The sequence below is a fragment of the Alligator sinensis genome, unplaced genomic scaffold, assembly GCF_000455745.1.
Source record: "Alligator sinensis unplaced genomic scaffold, ASM45574v1 scaffold849_1, whole genome shotgun sequence".
Taxonomy (NCBI): domain Eukaryota; kingdom Metazoa; phylum Chordata; order Crocodylia; family Alligatoridae; genus Alligator; species Alligator sinensis.
In genome coordinates, this window is record NW_005842271.1 from 1,716,778 (window position 1) to 1,723,544 (window position 6,767).

Genomic DNA, 6,767 nt, shown 5'->3' on the forward strand with positions numbered 1-6,767 from the left:
CACATTTGAATGGGGAAAAAAAAGACCCAAAGCTTCCACCCTGACTCTCTCTTCCCTTTCCCTTCTCTCTCTCTCTCTCTCTCTCTCTCTCTCTCTCTCTCTCTCTCTCATGGATTGAGGCTCATATAAGAGTTATCTTTGTGCTTTCTTCTTGGTCCACTAATGCCAAAGCACAGAGATAATTGTTATGCCAAATAAAAAGACAAGTAGTATAATATTTTTCTCATTTCAAAATTGCTTCATGTTTATTGCCTTTAGCATAAATGATGTATTGGATTATTGACAGTGTGCAACCCCAGTATGCCTTTGAATGTGTTACATAGTACAGATGGAGATTCTTAAAGCAAGAGTGCACACGGGCCACACATGCGCACACACACACACACACGATAGTACAGTTCATAAGCTTTTGTATGGATTTGTGCTAGACTCCTCCTGAACAGGCTCGTGCCTGCCATAGCAGAAGAGGTCCTCCCAGAGAGGCAATATGGCTTCAGAGCAAACAGAGGCACAATAGATATGGTATCTGTGCTCAGACAAATACAGGAAAAGTGCCAGGTGCCAAACAAGGAGCTGTACATCACTTTCATCGACCTTATTAGGCATTTGACATCCTAAGCCAAGAGGGCTTCTGGAAGATTCTCAAGAAGCTTGGATGCCCACCTAAGTTCCTCACCATGGTCAGGCAATTCCATGACAGTCAGCATGGACACAACTTTTCGGACTCGCCATCAGGCTGAGGAAGACTGAAGCTCTTCATCAGGCAGCTCCACACTAAGCTTACGTGCCACTGAAGATTACTATTGAAGGAACTGAGCTAAATGCTGTCAAGCAGTTCACCTGCCTGGGGAGTGTCTACTCATATGATGCCATGATAGACAAGGAGGTAGACAATAGACTCTCAAAAGCCAGCAGTGCCTTTGGCAGACTCTTCAAGCAGGTCTGGAACAGTCACAGCCTAATGGGCACTAGACCTGTGTGAAGTGGAAAGTATTTGCTTTGGATTCAACGATTTGGAGGGACAGTGATTTGATTCAGTGATTCGAATCTCTGTCCCAATTTGATTTGGCCAAATCCAAAGATATTCAGTGCCGAATCTGATTCGGCCATAAACTGTACAGGCAGGCAGTGCCGACAGGAACAGCTGGGGGAGCAGCCAGACGAGCCCTGGCTTGAGCTGGCAGCCCTGAGAGAAGCTGGGGCTCATCCGGCTACTGCCCTAGCTGCCCCACTGCTGGGGCGAGGCAGGCAATGCTGGCAGCCCCAGGAGGAGTCGCAGGGGCTGGGGGGAGTGATCGGGGATCTGGGGGAATGAACGGGGGCTTCTCCCCAGCTCTTGGTTTGATTCCCCAGCTCCTGGTTTGATTCCCCAGCTCCCGATCATTCCCCCAGCTCCCCGATCATTCCCTCCAGCCCTGCGGCTTCTCTCGGGGCTGTTGGCTCTAGCCGCAGCTCGTCCAGCTGCTCCCCTGGCTACCCCCCACTGGGGTGAGGCAGGCAGTGCTGGCAGCCCTGGGAGAAGCCATGGGGGCAAGGGAGAAGGATCAGGGACCGGGAAAAATGATTGGGAGCTGGGGGATTGAACTGGGGAATCTAAGTGGGAGCTGGGGGGAAGCCCCTGTTAGTTTTCCCAGCCCCAATCATTCCCCCCAGCTCCCGGTTCAATCCTCCAGCTCCCCAATCATTCCCCCCAGCCCCTGTGGCTTCTCCTGGGGCTGCTAGCACTGCCTGCCTCACCCCAATTGGGGGGCAACAGCCCGGGGAGCCGCCGGGGGAGCCACGGCTTCTCCCAGGGTTGCCGTCTCAAACCGGTGCTCTTCCGGCTGCTCCCCCAGCTGGTCCCACTGGCACTGCCTAGTGCCTGCCTGTACAGTCTATGGCCGAATCTCCAAATCTCTCTGAATCGATACGGAGGCTTCCGATTCAGTTAGGAGATATTAATGGGTCACCTGTTTTGATTCGGATTCAGAGATTCGGCTGCTGAATTGGGCGAAGTCTCCTCCGAATCGAATCAGCTACTGAAGCTTCGCATGGCCCTGATGGGTACAGGCCAAAGTTAAGGTGTTCAGAGCTGTTGTTATTTCCACTCTACTGTACAGTGCTGAATCATGGGTCTTATATTGCCACCATATACACCTCCTGAAGCATTTTCATCAGCGCTGCCTCTGCACCATTCTCAAGATCTGCTGGCAGGATCACGAACGATGCGTGCCCCTGGTGACTGGGGGGGCAGAGCGGCACCAGGACCACGGCAGCGATGGCAGGAGCACAGTGGCAGTAAGTGGGAGAGTTCCCACAGATGCTGCTAGCACTGTCAGTGGGGGTTGGGGGGGTGGTGAGCAAGGGTCGGAGACCACCTGCAGCTGCTGGTGGCAGTGTTGGTGGGGGCCATTGGGGATCACGGACTGCCTACAGATGCTGCCTTCTTTTTGTAGGGGGTGCACTGCTGCCATGCTCAGGGGGTGCATGTGCACCCACATGCACCCCCTACACGTCGCCCCTGGGCAGGATTATGTTACCAATGTGGAGGTGTTACAAAGAGCCAAAACCACCAACATTCTCCTGCAGACTCAGCTATGGTGGGCCGGCCACATGACCTGGTTGGATGACAACTGCATACCAAAGGCCATTCTATACAGGAAACTGATGACTCGGTAATGTGACAGAGGGGCCCCACGCAAGTGTTTCAGGGGCACCCTGAAGAGGTCCTTTTCTGTCTGCAGTATTCCCACAAACTATGGGAAACAGGCTGCAAATTGCAATGCCTGGTGGCTCCAAATCAAAAAGGCAACAGCCCTTTTTGAATGTCAGTGTAGAGTCAGCATCAAGAAGAAGAGGAGGAGGACGAAGAATACAGAGATTTGTCTCTCTGCAGTTGGACTGATTAGTCACCAGCGGGCCTGGAACTAGCATGGGCAGTCACCTTCCTAATATCTTCATCTGCAAAGAACCTCCAAGAATGTATGGATTTGTTCCCCAAAGTTTGATTTCTTAATTGGCTTGTCCAAGCCTTTGCTTCTGCTGGTTCTTACCCTTCCCTACTCAAGGTACTGGTTACCTGCACACTCCACCTCAACTGCATGAGTAGTTGAAAAGGGACAAGAATGATAAATAAGTAGAAGGGCTGCCCTAAGCAAGTTTTATACGACTTCATAGGTATGCATTTTGTGTTCAGTTCAGGGGGCACGGTGACTGTTTGAGAGCTGGTCCTTTTTCAACCGAAACCTAACTGAATTTTTGGTCCCATATACTAACAGTGCAAATAATAAAGTCATTGTGCTATTTTCAGTAGAAATTACCTTCAGGAACATTTTAATTTACTTGTGTTTTTAATTCATGTCTACCCTTTCCTTACTAAGCACTGTTCACAGTCACCAGCTATCCATCTTGCCTCATAGAAAGAAGCGCAGACCGCTAGAAACAGTTTGCTTTCAGTTCCATGCTGCCCTAGGTTCAGAATGGGCTATTATTTCTGCACCCTCTTGGACTTCCCTACAAAATAGTTACTTTCTTCTTCATTTGGTACATTGTTCACAAGTTAGGATCTTCCAGAACCAAGCAGTTCCAGTATGGTGTCCCTGAGCTGTGTCACACCATTTGCACTTTAATACAGTCTTCTTCAGATGTCCACTATACCTTTAGGACTCTACGATAACCCGATAGCCTCTGCATCGAGAGAATAGGGCCCTCCAATGAACTTCACAAGAATCACATGGACACAAGAACAATGGCCAAAGAAACTCCCCAAAACCTTTCAAAAACATTTTATCCCTTTCATTTGAGCAACTTCTGTTTCTTTTATCCATTCAAAATCCTTCAGGTCAGCACGCACCAAAGCCTAGCATCAGGGCCATGTGCCTAGCTTGGAGTGGTACTGAACACATGCCCCAGTACTTTGCCAAGGCTCTGTGTTCCTGCTGTCCTTCTTGGCACGCAGTCAGGACCATTCTGAGGCAACTACATCATGTCATTCCCAGAATTTGGGGCATAGTGAACGGGAGCAAGTGGGCAGGGCATGTGTTTTGGCAGGTATCCCAGATGTGGAACAGGGCATTATAGACCAATTCTTAAAGGTTTGTTATTATGTGGGGTGCAGGGAGGATGTCCAGAAAACCTGTATGGAAACCAGCAGTTAGAATGGAATCACCCAAGTGCTGCCTCCTCAATTTGACTCATTTAAACAGGAGGCACAGGGGCCTTCTAACTTTATTTCCCTCTGGTCATGTTTTAAATAGCAACATTTTGGGCTGGAAAGAAGCCACATAGCCCATCCAGCTCCCTCCACCTATCTGTCTAGCTCTGCTACCCTGTAATGTTTTTCCCTCTAAATGCCTGTCTTGCACTCCTCTTAGTTTTAATACAGACCTAGTTACATCCTCTCTTGCTTCCTATGGTTACATCTCTCATATTTGTTCATTACTCCTGAACTTGCACTAGTGCCTACCCTTTTTTCGCTGTAGTTCATGTCCTCTTGTTGAAGTTGCCCTATGATACAACACAGTAAGTGTTGCACCCTAAACATTACATTAAACCTGAATTAAACTGATTGAAATCTCTTTTGGGGCTCTGGACAGTTGGCACTGTTAGCATTGTTAGAAAAACAGCAAGAAACTGTGGTCTGGCAATGCCCAGATAAGTTGAAATTTACTTTGTTTATCCTGCCCACTTCTATGCTTGAGATTGTTGTCTGGCAGCATGGCAAATTGGCTACAATATGGACAGAGGAGAGACTAAGACTCCTGAAGTTCATCTGGCACTGGATTTATGACCCAGATACCTTGTTTCAGGTAGACCCAAACTCTTAGACTGACTACGACCTCTCCATTTGATAATAGGCGAATGTTATTGATACACAGTGATAGCAAATAAAAATAATGCAGGCAAGGCAAACAAAATACCTCTTCCCACCCCCTACTCCCTGATTCCACATCTACCAGTCCTAGAGCTGTCACAGAGGGAAGGTACATCTGATCAGTACATGAGCTTCACCCTGAGGTTCTTCATTGAATGTCAGCTGTCAGGAGCCTGGAGGTCGATAGTCAAGGCCTACCATGCCCCAGTCGAGTGGGTGAGATGGGCTGGTGATGTGCCCTCTGTCCATGGTGGCCTTGGGTTCCCCTCTTGGGAAACCTTTGGTACTCTGAAATTGCTCCTTTTGTATTCTTTCTTCCCTCTGACTTTTCATTCCCAGGCATCGCTGATTAGTTTCCCTGTGGTTGTCATACTGTCCATGTTCTGTCCTGTCAGCATATTTTTTGTTTCAACAAACCCATCACACGCACACATCTTAATTTAGTTATTTACCAGGCCTCCTAATTTGATCTATTCACCAAAACCAGAAATCCCAAAGGCTCTGTAGTTGGACACTGTGACCTAATGCCAATGCTGGGGAGTCCCTTATCTCTGTTTCAGTACACTGTTCATGTTATGGAACAGTGTGGTGTACGTCTTTGTTCTTTCAGCCTGTGTGTTTGCTGGCTTCAGACAAAGTGGGCCTTGAAGGAAACTTTGTTTACAAACAGGCTTTTAGAAATCAAAACCCTTGTCATTCCCCTGAACCATTGTTCTAATGCAGTATTTACTATACCTACAAGCCAATTCCCAAAAGCAAACCTCTAAATACCATTTTCTAGCCATTGCCTGTCAGAATCACTCTTGTCTGTCCTATATTACAGCTGAGTGATGCTAGTTACTCAGCTCTCTGTCATCAGATTAAATACACCTGAAAAATTCCCAGTGCCAAGCTTGTCAATATACTAAAGTTGTTACATGAATGTGATTTTTAAACTGGTACAGGTTAACACAAAGGGCACCTATACATGAGCATGGAGGCTGCTCTGATGTGCTGGAATTCCAGCATGTTGGAGCAGACTCAGTTGAGTCTGCTGGAACGTGGCAATTGCTACACTCCAGCAGCCTCCTGTGTCTCATGTATTAGTGTCCCATGCTTAAAAATGGCGGCAGGGGCACTTGAACTAAAGCTTGTTTGATGCGCTTTAGTTGAAATGCCCCCGCCTCCATTTTTAAGCACGGAGACACTGGTACAGGAGATGTGGGGGTGCTTTAATTAGAGTGGGTCTTAGAGCTGCTCTGATTAAAGCGCTGATATAAAATCTGATATAGACCAGGCCTATTCTGGTTAATCTTAAATCAATTAGGAATCCAATTAAGCTAAATTTGAAGGAAGACTGTACACAGGGGTTTGGTAGCCATTTCTACTAAACTGCTTCAGAAAGATTCATAGATGTTAGGGTTGGAAGGGACCTCAATAGATCATCGAGTCTGACCCCTTGCATAGGCAGGAAAGTGTGCTGGGTTCAGATGACCCCAGCTAGATGCCTATCTAACCTCCTCTTGAAGACCCCCAGGTTAGGGGAGAGCACCACCTCCCTTGGGAGCCCATTCCAGACTTTGGCCACTCTAAATGTGAAGAAGTTCTTCCTAATATCCAGTCTAAATCTGCTCTCTGCTAGCTTATGGCCATTATTCCTTGCAACTGCCAGGGGCGCCTTGGTGAGCAGAGCCTCACCAATTCCCTTCTGTGCCCCCGTGATGAATTTATAGGCAGCCACAAGGTCGCCTCTCAATCTTCTCTTGCGGAGGCTGAAGAGGTCCAGGTGCCCTAGTATCTCCTCATAGGGCTTGGCCTGCAAGCCCTTAACCATACGAGTGGCCCTTCTCTGGACCCTTTCCAGGTTATCCACATCCCTCTTAAAGTGTGGCGCCCAAAACTGGACGCAGTATTCCAACTGCGGTCTGACCAGTGC

At 48.1% G+C, this 6,767-nt stretch overlaps 1 protein-coding gene across 4 annotated transcripts in view; it reads left to right on the forward strand.

Annotated features, from left to right (window-relative positions):
• PALD1 (phosphatase domain containing, paladin 1) overlaps positions 1–6,767 on the forward strand; it is a 201,704-nt gene that overhangs the window by 161,189 nt on the left and 33,748 nt on the right. The window lies entirely within an intron of this gene.